Source organism: Mesoplodon mirus, assembly GCF_964341445.2.
Source record: "Mesoplodon mirus genome assembly, chromosome: 16".
Taxonomy (NCBI): Eukaryota; Metazoa; Chordata; class Mammalia; order Artiodactyla; family Ziphiidae; genus Mesoplodon; species Mesoplodon mirus.
Genome location: NC_138992.1, coordinates 46593936 through 46607216, shown reverse-complemented (window position 1 = coordinate 46607216; position 13281 = coordinate 46593936). Strand labels below are relative to the sequence as shown.

The 13281-nt window shown below is 38.7% G+C and overlaps 1 protein-coding gene across 2 annotated transcripts in view; it reads left to right on the top strand.

Annotated features, from left to right (window-relative positions):
- Positions 1–13281, top strand: part of DECR1 (2,4-dienoyl-CoA reductase 1) — a 62776-nt gene that overhangs the window by 21696 nt on the left and 27799 nt on the right. The gene's annotated exons all lie outside the window — the stretch shown is intronic.

The window sequence follows — 13281 nt, the reverse complement described above, 5'->3', positions numbered from 1 at the left end:
TGACTTATTTCACTCAGCATAATACCCTCCAGGTCCATCCATCTTGTTACAAATGGCAAATTTCATTCTTTTTTTTATGGCTGAATAGTGTTCCATATATACATATATATTTTACATATATATATAAAACATCTTTTTTATTGGAGTATAATTGCTTTACAATGTTGTGTTAGTTTCTGCTGTACAATGAAGTGAATCAGCTACATGAATACCTATATCCCCTCCCCCTTGGACCTCCCTCCCACCCCCCGTCCCACCCATCTAGGTCATCACAGAGCACTGAGCTGAGTTCCCTGTGCTTTATAGCAGGTTCCCACTAGCTATCTATTTTACACGTGGTAGTGTATATATGTGAATCCTAATCTCCCAATTCGTCCCACCCTCCCCTTCCCCCCACTGTGTCCACATGTCTGTTCTCTACATCTGTGTCTCTATTCCTGCCCTGGAAGTAGGTTCATCTGTAACATTTTTCAAGATTCCACAATATGTGTTAATATACGATATTTGCTTTTCTCTTTCTGACTTACTTCACTCTGTATGACAGACTCTACATCCATCCACATCTTTACAAATGACCCAATTTTGTTCCTTTTTATGGCTGAGTAATACCCCATCATACATATGTACCACATCTTCTTTATCCATTCATCTATTGTTGGAGATTTAGGTTGTTTCCATGTCCTGGCTATTGTAAATAGTGCCGCAATGAACATGGGGTACATCTGTCCTTTTGAATTATGGTTTTCTCATAGTATATGCCCAGTAATGGGATTGCTGGGTCATATGGTGGTTCTACTTTTAGTTTTTTAAGAAACCTCCTTACTGTTCTCCACAGTGGCTGTATCAATTTACATTCTGAGTGCAAGAGGGTTCCCTTTTCTCCACACCCTCTCCAGCATTTATTGTTTGTAGATCTTTTCATGGTGGCCATTCTGACTGGTGTGAGGTGATACCTCACTGTAGTTATTTTTGTTTGTTTTGTTTTTGTTTTTTGTGGTACGCGGGCCTCTCACTGCTGTGGCCTCTCCCGTTGCAGAGCACAGGCTCCAGATGCTCAGGCTCAGCGGCCATCGCTCACAGGCCCAGCCGCTCCGCGGCATGTGGGATCTTACTGGACTGGGGCATGAACCCGCGTCCCCTGCATTGGCAGGCAGACTCCCAACCACTGCGCCACCAGGGAAGCCCCCTCACTGTAGTTTTGATTTGCATTTCTCTACTAATCAATGATGTTGACCATCCTTTCATGTGCCCCTTGGCCATCTGTATGTCTTCTTTGGAGAGATGAAATTTAGGTCTTCCACCCATTTTTTTTTGATTGGGTTGTTTGTTTTTTTGATATTGAGCTTCATGAGCTGTTTGTATATTTTGGAGATTAATCCTTTGTCCATTGCTTCGTTTGCAAATATTTTCTCCCATTTTGAGGGTTGTCTTTTCATCTTGTTTATGGTTTCCTTTGCTGTGCAAAAGCTTTTAAGTTTAATTAGGTCCCCTTTGTTTATCTTTGTTTTTATATTCATTCATTACTCTAGGAGGTGGGTCATAAAAGATGTTGCTGTGGTTTATGCCAAAGAGTGTTTTTCCTATGTTTTCCTCAGAGTTTTATAGTGTCCAGTCTTACATTTAGGTCTTTAATCCATTTTGAGTTTATTTTTGTGTATGGTGTTGAGGAGTGTTCAAATTTAATTCTTTTACATGTACCTCTGCAGTTTTCCCAGCACCACTTATTGAAGAGGCTGTCTTTTCTCCATTGTATATTCTTGCCTCCTTTGTCATAGATTAAGTGACCATAGGTGAGTGGGTTTATCTCTGGGATTTTTATCCTGTACCATTGATCTATATTTCTGTTTTTGTGCCAGTACCATACTGTCTTGATTACTATAGCTTTGTAGTAGAGTTTGAAGTCAGGGAGCCTGATTCCTCCAGCTCCGTTTTTCTTTCTCAAGATTGCTTTGGCTATTCGGGGTCTTTTGTGTTTCCATATAAACTGCAAAATTTTTTGTTCTAATTCTGTGAGGAATGCCATTGGTAATTTGATAGGGATTGCATTGAATCTGTAGATTGCTTTGGGTAGTATAGTCATTTTCACAATATTGGTCTTCTAACCCAAGAACATGTTATATCTCTCCATCTGTATGTGTCATCTTTGATTTCTTTCATCAGTGTTTTATAGTCTTCTGAGTACAGGTCTTTTGCCTCCTTAGGTTTATTCCTAGGTATTGTATTAGTTTTGTTGCAATGATAAATGGGATTGTTTCCTTAATTTCTCTTTCTGATCTTTCATTGTTAGTGTATAGGAATGCCAAGAGATTTCTGTGATTTAATTTTGTATCCTGCAACTTTACCAAATTCATTGATTAGCTCTAGTAGTTTTCTGGTGGCTTCTGCAGGATTTTCTACGTGTAGTATGTCATCTGCAAACAGTGACAGTTTTACTTCTTCTCTTCCAATTTGGAGTCCTTTTATTTCTTTTTCTTCTCTGATTGCCTTGACTAGGACTTCCAAAACTGTGTTGAATAAGAGTGGTGAGAGTGGACATCCTTGTCCTGTTCCTGATCTTAGAGGAAATGCTTTTAGTTTTTCACCATTGAGAATGATGTTTCCTGTGGGTTTGTCATATATGACCTTTATTATTTTGAGGTAGCTTCCCTTTCTGCCCACTTTCTGGAGAGTTTTTATCATAAATGCGTGTTGAATTTTGTCAAAAGCTTTTTCTGCATCTATTGAGATGATCATATGCCTTTTAATCTGTAGTTTGTTAATATGGTGTATCTCATTGATTGATTTGCATATATTGAAGAATCTTTGCATTCCTGGGATAAATCCCACTTGATCATGGTATATGATCTTTTAAATGTGTTGTTGGATTCTGTTTGCAAGTATTTCATTGAGGATTTTTGTATCTATGTTCATCAGTGATATTGGTCTGTAATTTTCTTTTTTTGTGATATCTTTGTCTGGTTTTAATATCAGGATGATGGTGGCCTGGTAGAATGAACTTGGGAGTGTTCCTCATTCTGCAATTTTTTGGAAGAGTTTGAGAAGGATGGGTGTTAGCTTTTCTCTAATTGTTTGATGGAATTCGCCTGTGAAGCCATCTGGTCCTGGACTTTTTTTTGTTGGAAGATTTTTAATTACAGTTTCAATTTCATTACTTTTGATTGTTCCTTTTATATTTTCTAATTCTTCCTGGTTCAGTCTTGGAAAGTTGTACATTTCCACGAATTTGACCATTCCTTCCAGGTTGTCCATTTATTGGCATATAGTTGCTTGTAGTGGTTTCTTATGATCCTTTGTATTTCTGAAGTTTCTATTGTAATTTCTCCTTTTTTATTTCTATTTTATTGATTTGAGTTCTCTCCCTTTTTTTCTTGAGTCTGGCTAAAGATTTATCAATTTTGTTTATCTTCTCCAAGAATCAACTTTTAGTTTTAGTGATCTTTGGTATTGTTTTCTTCATTTCTATTTCATTTATTTCTGCTCTGATCTTTATGATTTCTTTCCTTCTACTGACTTTGGGTTATCTTTGTTCTTCTTTCTCTAGTTGCTTTAGATGTAAGGTTACATTGTTTTTTTTGATATTTTTCTTTTTCCTTGAGGTGAGATTGTATCGCTATAAATTTCCCTTTTAGTACTGCTTTTGCTGCATCCCATAGGTTTTGGATCATTGTGTTTTCGTTGTCATTTTTTTCTATGTATTTTTTTGTTTTATTTTGATTTCTTCAGTGATCTCTTGGTTATTTAGCAATGCACTGTTTAGCCTCCATGTGTTTGTGTTTTATCCATTTTTTTCCCTGCAATTCATTTATGATCTCATAGCAGTGTAGTTGGAAAAGATGATTGATACGATTTCAGTTTCCTTAAATTTTCCAAGGCTTGATTTGTGACCCAAGATGTTATCTGTCCTGGAGGATGTTTTGTGTGCACTTGAGGAGAAAGTGTATTCTTCCACTTTTGGGTGGAATGTCCTATAAATATCCATTAAATCTATCTGGTCTGTAGTGTCGCTTAAAGCTTTTGTTTCTTTATTAATTTTCTGTCTGGATGATCTGTCCATTGGTGTAAGTGGGGTGTTTAAGTCCCCCACTAGTATTGTGTTACATCAGTTTCTGGCTGTTAGCATTTGCCTTACGTGTTGAGGTGCTCCTATGTTGGGTGCATATATATTTATAATTGTTATATCTTCTTCTTGGATTGATCCAATGACCATTATGTAGTGTCCTTCCTTATCTCTTGTAACAGCCTTTATATTTTATCCGATATGAGTATTGCCACTCCAGCTTTCTTTTCATTTCCATTTGCATGGAATATCTTTTTCTATCCCCTCACTTTCAGTCTGTATGTGTCCCTAGGTCTGAAGTGGGTCTCTTGTAGACAGCATACATATGGGGTCTTGCTTTTGTATCCATTCAGCTAGTCTATGTCTTTTGATCGGAGTATTTAATCTATTTACATTTAAGGTAATTATCGATATGTATGTTCCCATTACCATTTTCTTAATTGTTTTGAGTTTGTTCTTGTTGGTCTTTTTCTTTTCTTGTGTTTCCCGCCTACAGAAGTTCCTTTAGCGTTTTTTGTAAGGTTGGTTTTTGGTGCTGAATTCTCTTAACTTTTGCTTGTTTGTAAAGCTTTTGATTTCTCCATTGAATCTGAATGAGATCCCTGCTGGGTAGAGTAATCTTGGTGTAGGTTTTTCCCTTTCATCAAGTATATCCTGCCACTCCCTTCTGGCTTGCAGAGTTTCTGCTGAAATATCAGCTGATAACCTTATGGGGTTTCTGTTGTATGTTATTTTTTGCTTTTCCCTTGTTGCTTTTAATATTTTTTTAATTTAATTTTTGTTATTTTGATTAATATGTGTCTTGGTGTGTTTTTCCTTCGGTTTATCCTGTATGGAACTCTCTGCTCTTCCTGGACTTGGATGGCTATTTCCTTTCCCATGTTAGGAAAGTTTTCAACTCTCTTTGAATATTTTCTCAGACCCTTTCTCTTTCTCTTCCTCTTCTGGGATCCCTATAATTTGAATGTTGGTGTGTTTAGTGTTGTCCCAGAGGTCTCTGAGACTATCCTCAATTCTTTTCATTCTTTGTTCTTTATTCTGCCTCTCAGCAGTTATTTCCACCATTTTATCTTCCAGCTCACTTATTCATCCTTCTGTCTCAGTTATTCTGCTATTGATTCCTTCCAGTGTAGTTCTTATTTTATTTATTGTGCTGTACATCACTGTTTGTTTGTTCCTTATTTCTTCCAGGTCCTTGTTAAACATTTCTTGTATTTTCTCAATCTGTGCCTCCCTTCTATTTCCAAGATTGTGGATCATCTTTACTATCATTACCCTGAATTACTTTTTAGGTAGGTTACATATTTCCTCTTCATTTATTTGGTCTTGTAGGTTTTTACCTTGCTCCTTCATCTGTTACATATTTTTTTGTTGTCTTAATTTTTTGTTGGGTGGGAGTGTGTTCCTGTCTTAATGGTTGTTTGGCCTGACGCTTCCAGCACTGGAGGTAGCAGGCAGTTGGGTAGAGCCAGGTTTTGGTGCCAAGATGAGGACCTCTGGGAGACCTCACTCCAATTAATATTCACTGGGGTCTGAGGTTCTTTGTTAGTCCAGAGGTTCGGACTCAGAGCTCCCTGCACAGGAGCTCAGTCCCGACCTCTGGCCCATGAACTGATTCTGCAAGTGATATGGTGTGACACGAAAAAAAAGAAAAGGAACAGAACAATGACAAAGAGTAAAAAAGAAAATAAAAATAGAAAACTAACAGGTATATTAGAAAAATTAAAAATATAAATGAAACAGCAACCAGAAGGTAAAACATAATCCCAGTAACAAAAAAAAAAACAAAAAAAAGCTGGAAAAGGCCTTGGCTTTGGGGGGCGGAGCTTAGCTGGGGTGGGGCTTAGCTGTGGGTGGACTTTAGGCTGGGGCAGAGCCTGTGTTCAGGTCCTATGCTGCTGGTAAAGGCCCTGGTGATTGGGGGAGGGTGTTAGGCTCAGCGGGGCTCTAGGGGCCCTTGGGGTGCCTCCAGCCTCGGAGGGTGGAGTGCCAGGCCCAGCACCCCAGCAGTTTCCATGAGGCCAGAGTGGGCAGGGAAATGCTAGCTGTGTTCCCTCTGATTCTCCTATCCTGACGGTCCCTCCCTATTTGCGTCTACTCTTCCTCCCCTGTCTTCCACACCCACAGGACGCATGTGGCTGGAGGGGGCCTCAGAGGGGAGAGATCCAGGCCCAGGACCCCAGCTGGCTCCCAGGGGCTTGAGTGGGTGGGGGAAATGCTAGCTGCATTCCCCACGGATCTTCCAACCCTGGGGTTCCCTCCCAGCTCACCTCTACTCTTCCTCCCCCCTCCCTCCCATGTTCCCATGACCCATACGCCAGAGGGGTCCCTGGAGGGCAGAGGACCAGGCCCTGGACCTCAGCAGGCTCCCCAGGGCCTGAGTGGGTGGGGGAAATGCTAGCCTCTGAACCCCTGAGGGTCTCCCCCCCCCCAGTTCCCATTGGTTCGCTCATGGTGAGTGGGCCTCTCCAGGAGTGGGAATCCCTCCCCTTCCCCAGCCACCCCTCAGGCATGCGGGTCCCGTCCGGCCTCCACTTCTCCCCCCTCATTCCCCACGACGTCCTACCCGGTTGCTCAGGGTTTCCTGCCATCCCTTTGGGTATTGAGGTCCCCCACCAGCATCTGGTAGGTGCCCTAGTTGTGAGAACATGTGAACTCTGTCCTCTTACTCTTCCATCTTGACTCCGCTCTGTTTATATCACATATTAATCCACTCATCTGTTGAGGGATATTTAGGTTGCTTCTGTATCTTGACAACTGTAGATAATACTACTTACAAATAAAGGTAAGATGTTAGGGGAAAACCAGAATGAACTTTTTGGCCAACCCAGTACAATGAACATTGCAGTGCATGTATCTTTGCAAATTAGTGATTTTTTTGGATGTATACCCAGGAGTGAAGTTCCTGGGTCATATGGTAGTTCTATTTTTATTTTTTTGAGAAACCTCTGTACTGTTTTCCACAGTGACTGTACCAATTTACATTCCCACCAACAATGTACAAGTGTTCCCTTTTCTCTACATCCTCGTCAACATGTGTTATTTGTGTTCTTTTTCGTGATGGCCATCCTGACAGATGTGAGGTACTATGTTATTGTGGTTTTGATTTGCATTTTCCTGATGATTAGTGATGTTGAGCATCTTTTCACATGCCTGTTGGCTCTCTGCATGTTCACTTTGGAAAAATGTCTATTCAGGTCTTCTGCCCATTTTTAAATCAGGTTCTTTGTTTTTTGATGTTGAGTAGTATGGTCATTTTAACAATATTAATCATTCCAATCCAAGAACGTAGTATATCTTTCCATCTGTTTGTGTCATCTTCAGTTTCTTTCATTAGTGTCACAGTTTTCTGAGTACATGTCTTTTACTTCCTTAGATAGGTTTGTTCCTAGGTATTTACTCTTTTTGATGTGCTGGTAAACAGGATTGTTTCCTTAGTTTCTCTTTCTGATAGTTTGTTGTTAGTGTACAGAGATGCAACAGATTTCTGTATATTAATTTTGTATCCTGCAACTTTACCAAATTCATTGATGAGTAACTTTTCGGTGTGTTCTTAGGATTTTCTATTTATCTTGTCATCTGCAAGCAGTGAGTGTTTTGCTTCTTCCTTTCCAATTTGGATTCCTTTTATTTCTTTTTCTTCTCTGATTGCTGTGGCTAGGACTTCCAGTATTATGCTGAATAAAAGTGACAAGAGTGGGCATCCTTGTCTTGTTCCTGACCTTAGAGGAAATGCTTTCAGCTTTTCACCATTGAGTATGATGTTAGTTGTAGGTTTGTCATATTGGGTCTTTATTATGCTGAGGTATGTTCCCTCTATGTCCACTTTCTGGAGAGTTTTTTTTTGTTTTTTATCATAAATGGATGTTGAATTTTGTCAAAAGCTTTTTCTGCACCTGATTGAGATGATCATGTTTTTTATCCTTCATTTTGTTAATATGGCATATTACATTGATTTGTGATCTTGAACCATCCTTGCATCCCTGGGATAAATTGCACTTGATCATGGTGTATGATCCTTTTAATGTATTGTTGTATTTGGTTTGCCAATATTTTATTGAGGATTTTTGGATCTGTTTTTATCAGGAATATTGACCTGTAATTTTCTTTTTTTCTTTTAATTTTATTTATTTATTTATTTATTTTTGGCTGTGTTGGGTCTTCGTTGCTGTGCGCGGGCTTTCTCTAGTTGCGGTGAGTGGGGGCTACTCTTTGTTGCAGTGCGCAGACTTCTCATTGCGGTGGCTTCTCTTGTTGCAGAGCATAGGCCCTAGGCACACGGGCTTCAGTAGTTGTGGCTCGCAGGCCCTAGAGCACAGGCTCAGTAGTTGTGGCATACGGGCTTAGCTGCTCTGCAGCATGTGGGATCTTCCCAGACCAGGGCTCGAACCCGTGTCCCCTGCATTGGCAGGCGGTTTCTTAACCACTGCGCCACCAGGGATGCCCCTATAATTTTCTTTTTTGTTGTTGTCAGGATGATGATGGCTTCATCTAGAGTTAGGAAGTGTTCCCTCCTCTTCAAATTTTTGAAAGCTTTTTAGAAGAATAGGTATTAATAGATATTAAATGTTTGGTAGAATTCACCTGTGAAGACATCTGGTCCTCTACTTTTGTTTTTTGGAAGGTTTTTGAATACTGTTTCAATCTCTGTACTAGTGATCAGTCTACTCAGATGTTCTGTTTCTTCATGATTCAGTCTTGGAAGGTTGTATGAGTCTATGAATTTATCTGTTTCTTCTTTGCTGTCTGATTTGTTGGCATATAGCTGTTCATAATATGTTTTTATAATTCTTTGTATTTCTGTGTGTCTCTTGTTATTTCTCCTCTTTTGTTGCTGATTTTATTTATTAGAGCCCTCTCTTTTTCTTGTGAGTCTAGCAAAAGCTTTGTCAATTTTGTTTGTCCTTTTGAAGAAACAGCTTTTAATTTCATTGATATGTTCTTTTGTCTTTTTAGTCTCTATTTCATTTATTTCTGCTCTAATCTTTACTGTATTCTTTCTTTTACAGACTTTGGGCTTTGTTCTTCTCTTTCTAATTTCTTTAGGTGTGTAAGTTTATTTATTTGAGATTTTTCTTGTTTCCTGTTGTAGGCCTATATTAGCATAAACTTCCCTCTTAGTATTGCTTTTGCTGCATCCCATAAATTTTGGTATGTTGTGTTTTCATTTTCATTTGTCTTCAGGTAATTTTTGATTTCTCCTTTGGTTTCTTTATTGAACCAATAGTTGTTCAGTAGCATGTTGTTCATTCTGCACATATTCGTGATTTTTCCAGCTTTCTTCTTGTAGTTGATTTCTAGTTTTATACCATTGTGGTTGAAAAAGATGCTTGATATGATTTCAAATTTCTTAAATTTTTTGAGACTTGTTTCATGTACCAACATATGGTCTATCCTTGAGAAAATTCTATGTGCACTTGAGAAGAATGTGTTTTCTGCTACATTTAGATGGAATGTTCTTTACAAATCTATCAAATTCATATGGTATTATTTCACATTTAAGGCCACTGTTTCCTTGTTGACTTTCTGTCTGGATGATCTATCCATCAATGTAAGTGGTGTGTTAAAGTCCCCTACTATTATTGTGTTGCTGTCAATTTCTTCCTTTAGGTCTGTTAATAATAGTTACATATATTTTGGTACTCCTGTGTTAGGTGCACATATATTAATCACTATGTCTTTTTGATAAATTGTCCTCTTAATCATTATATACTCTCCATTTTTGTCTCTTGTTACCTTTTCTATTTGATGTCTATTTTGTCTGATATAAGTATAGCTATATCCACTTTCTGCCAGCGTTGAGTAGATGTTCTGTGTGAATCGTTCCACTTGTACAAGTGTTTTTGATGTTTTTGTGGGAGGAGTAGAGCTTCAAACCCTACTCCTCTGCTATCTTTTTTTGTTTGTTTGTTCCCAAACAAGATGGCGGAGCCATGTTGATCACTCCCCTATACCCACTTTCTTTTGGCTACTATTTGCTTGGAGTATTATCTTCTACTGCTTCACTTTTAGCCTATATTTGTCTTTAGAGCTGAGATGAGTCTCCTGGAGGCAGCATATATTTGGGTCTTGTTTTTTAATTCATCTAATTCTGTGTCTTTTGATTAGTGAATTCAATCCATTTATATTTAGGGTGATTATTGTTAAATGAGGATTGCCATTTTATCTCCTGTTTTCTGCTTGTTCTGTATCTCCATTGTTTCATTTTCTTTGTGTTTCTGTCTGCTGTTTTGGTTTGGTGGTTTTCCAGATATTTTACTTAGTTTCCTCTTTTTTATGTTTTGTGTCTCTGATCTAGATTTATATATTGTGGTTCCATGGGATTTGTATAAAATGTCTCATAGAGAAAATTGTCCTTTTTCTGATGATAGCATCAGACCTTTATTTACCTATATGGGTTCCATCCCTTACCTCTTCACTTTCGTGTTTTTCTTGTCTCAACTTACCCCCTTTTTATGCTGTGAGTTTGTTACCAAATTGAAGTAGCTATATTTTTCTGCTTTTGTTCCCTTTTAACTTTAAAAAAAAATTATTTATTTATTTATTTATTTATTTTGGGCTGCATTGGGTCTTTGCTGCTGCACGTGGGCTTTCTCTAGTTGCGGTGAGTGGGGGCTACTCTTTTTTTTTTCTTTTTTTTTTTTTCCGGTACGCGGGCCTCTCACTGTTGTGGCCTCTCCTATTGCGGAGCACAGGCTCCGGACGCACAGGCTCAGCGGCCATGGCTCACGGGCCCAGCCACTCCGCGGCATGTGGGATCTTCCCAGACTGGGGCACGAACCCATGTCCCCTGCATCTGCAGGTGGACTGTCAACCACTGCGCCACCAGGGAAGCCCAGGGCTACTCTTCATTGTGGTGTGCAAGCTTCTCATTGTGGTGGCTTCTCTTGTTGTGGAGCACAGGTTCTAGGCATGCAGGCTTCAGTAGTTGTGGCTCGCATGCTTAGTTGCTCTGTGGCATGTGGGATCTTCCCGGACCAGGGTTTGAAGCTGTGTTCCCTGCATTCGCAGGCGGATTCTCAACCACTGCGCCACCATGGAAGTCCCCCTTTTAACTTTTATGCAATAATAAAGTGTTTAAAAGACCTGTTCTGTAAGTTTGTTATGTACAACATGATTAATATAATTAACACTGCTGTATGCTATATACGAAAGTTAAGAGAGTAAATCCTAAGTGTTCTCATCACAAGGAAAAAACTTTCTTTCTTTTATTTTGTATCTGTATGAAGTGATAATTGTTCACTAAACTTATTGTGGTAGTCATTTCATGATGTATGTAAGATTGTTATATTGTACACCTTAAACTTATATAGTGCTTGCTGTATGTCAACTTTATCTCAATAAAACTGAAAGAAAAAAACCTATGCTGATAAGAGTTGCAATTTTCCAATAACATCTTTTCTATTTATCATCTTACTCAACATTTTGTGTACTTTTGCCTTTTTGTTTCTAGTAGAAGTGATGCTTTCAACATTTTTTGTAAGGCAGGTCTAGTGTTGATGAACCCCCTCAGCTTTTGTTTGTCTGAAAAAGTCTTTATTTCTCCTTGATATCTTAATGATGACTTTTCTGGATAGAATATTCTTTGGTGACAGTTTTCTTTTTTTTTAACATCTTTATTGGAGTATAATTGCTTTACAATAGTGTGTTAGTTTCTGCTTTATAACAAAGTGAATAAGCTATACATATACATGTATCCCCATATCTCCTAACTCTTGCATCTCCCTCCCACCCTCCCTATCCCACCCTCTAGGTGGTCACAAAGCACTGAGCTGATCTCCCTATGCTATGCAGCTGCTTCCCACTAGCTATCTATTTTACATTTGGTTGTGTATATATGTCCGTGCCACTCTCTCGCTACGTCCCAGCTTACCCTTCCCCCTCGCCGGGTCCTCAAGTCCATTCTCTACGTCTGCGTCTTTATTCCTGTTGTGCTCTTAGGTTCTTCAAAACCTTTTTTTTTTTTTGGTTCCATATATATGTGTTAGCATATGGTATATTTTTTCTCTTTCTAACTTACTTCACTCTGTATGACAGACTCTAGGTCCATCCACCTCACTACAAATAACTCAATTTCGTTTCTTTTTATGGCTGAGTAATATTCCATTGTATATATGTGCTGTATCTTCTTTATCTATTCATCCGTCGATGGACAGTTAGGTTGCTTCCGTGTCCTGGCTATAGTAAATAGAGCTGCAATGAACATTACGGTACATGACTCTTTGAATTTTGGTTTTCTCACGGTATATACACAGTAGTGGGATTGCTGGGTTGTATGCTAGTTCTATTTTTAGTTTTATAGGGAACCTCCACAGTGGCGGTATCAATTTACATTCTGAGTGCAAGAGGGTTCCCTTTTCTCCACACCCTCTCCAGCATTTATTGTTTGTAGATTTTTTGATTATAGCCATTCTGACTGCTGTGAGGTGATACCTTATTGTAGTTTTGAGTTGCATTTCTCTAATGATTAGTGATGTTGAGCATCCTTTCATGTGTTTGTTGGCAATCTGTATGTCTTCTTTGAGAAAATGTCTGTTTAGGTTTTCTGCCCATTTTTGGATTGGGTTGTTTGCTTATTTGAAATTGAGCTGCATGAGCTGCTTGTATATTTTGGAGATTAATCCTTTGTCAGTTGCTTCGTTTGCAAATATTTTCTCCCATTCTGAGGGTTGTCTTTTCTTATTGTTTATGGTTTTCATTGCTGTGCAAAAGCTTTTAAGTTTCATTAGGTCCCATTTGTTTACTTTTGTTTTTATTGTGATTTCTCTAGCAGGTGGGTCAAAAAGGATCTTGCTGTGATTTATGTCATAGAGTATTCTGCCTATGTTTTCCTCTAAGAGTTTTATAGTGTCTGGCCTTACATGTAGGTCATTAATCTATTTTGAGTTTATTTTTGTGTATAGTTTTAGGGAGTGTTCTAATTTCATTCTTTTACATGTAGCTGTCCAGTTTTCCCAGCACCACTTATTGAAGAGGCTCTCTTTTTTCCATGTATATTCTTGCCTCCTTTATAAAAAATAAGGTGACTATATGTGTGTGGGTGTATCTCTGGGCTTTCTATCCTGTTCCATGTATCTGTATTTCTGATTTGTGCCAGTACCATACTGTTTTGATTACTGTAGCTTTGTAGTATAATCTGAAGTCCAGGAGCCTGATGCCTCCAGCTCTGTTATTTTTTATCAAGATTGCTTTGGCTATTCAGGATCTTTTGTGTTTCCATGCAA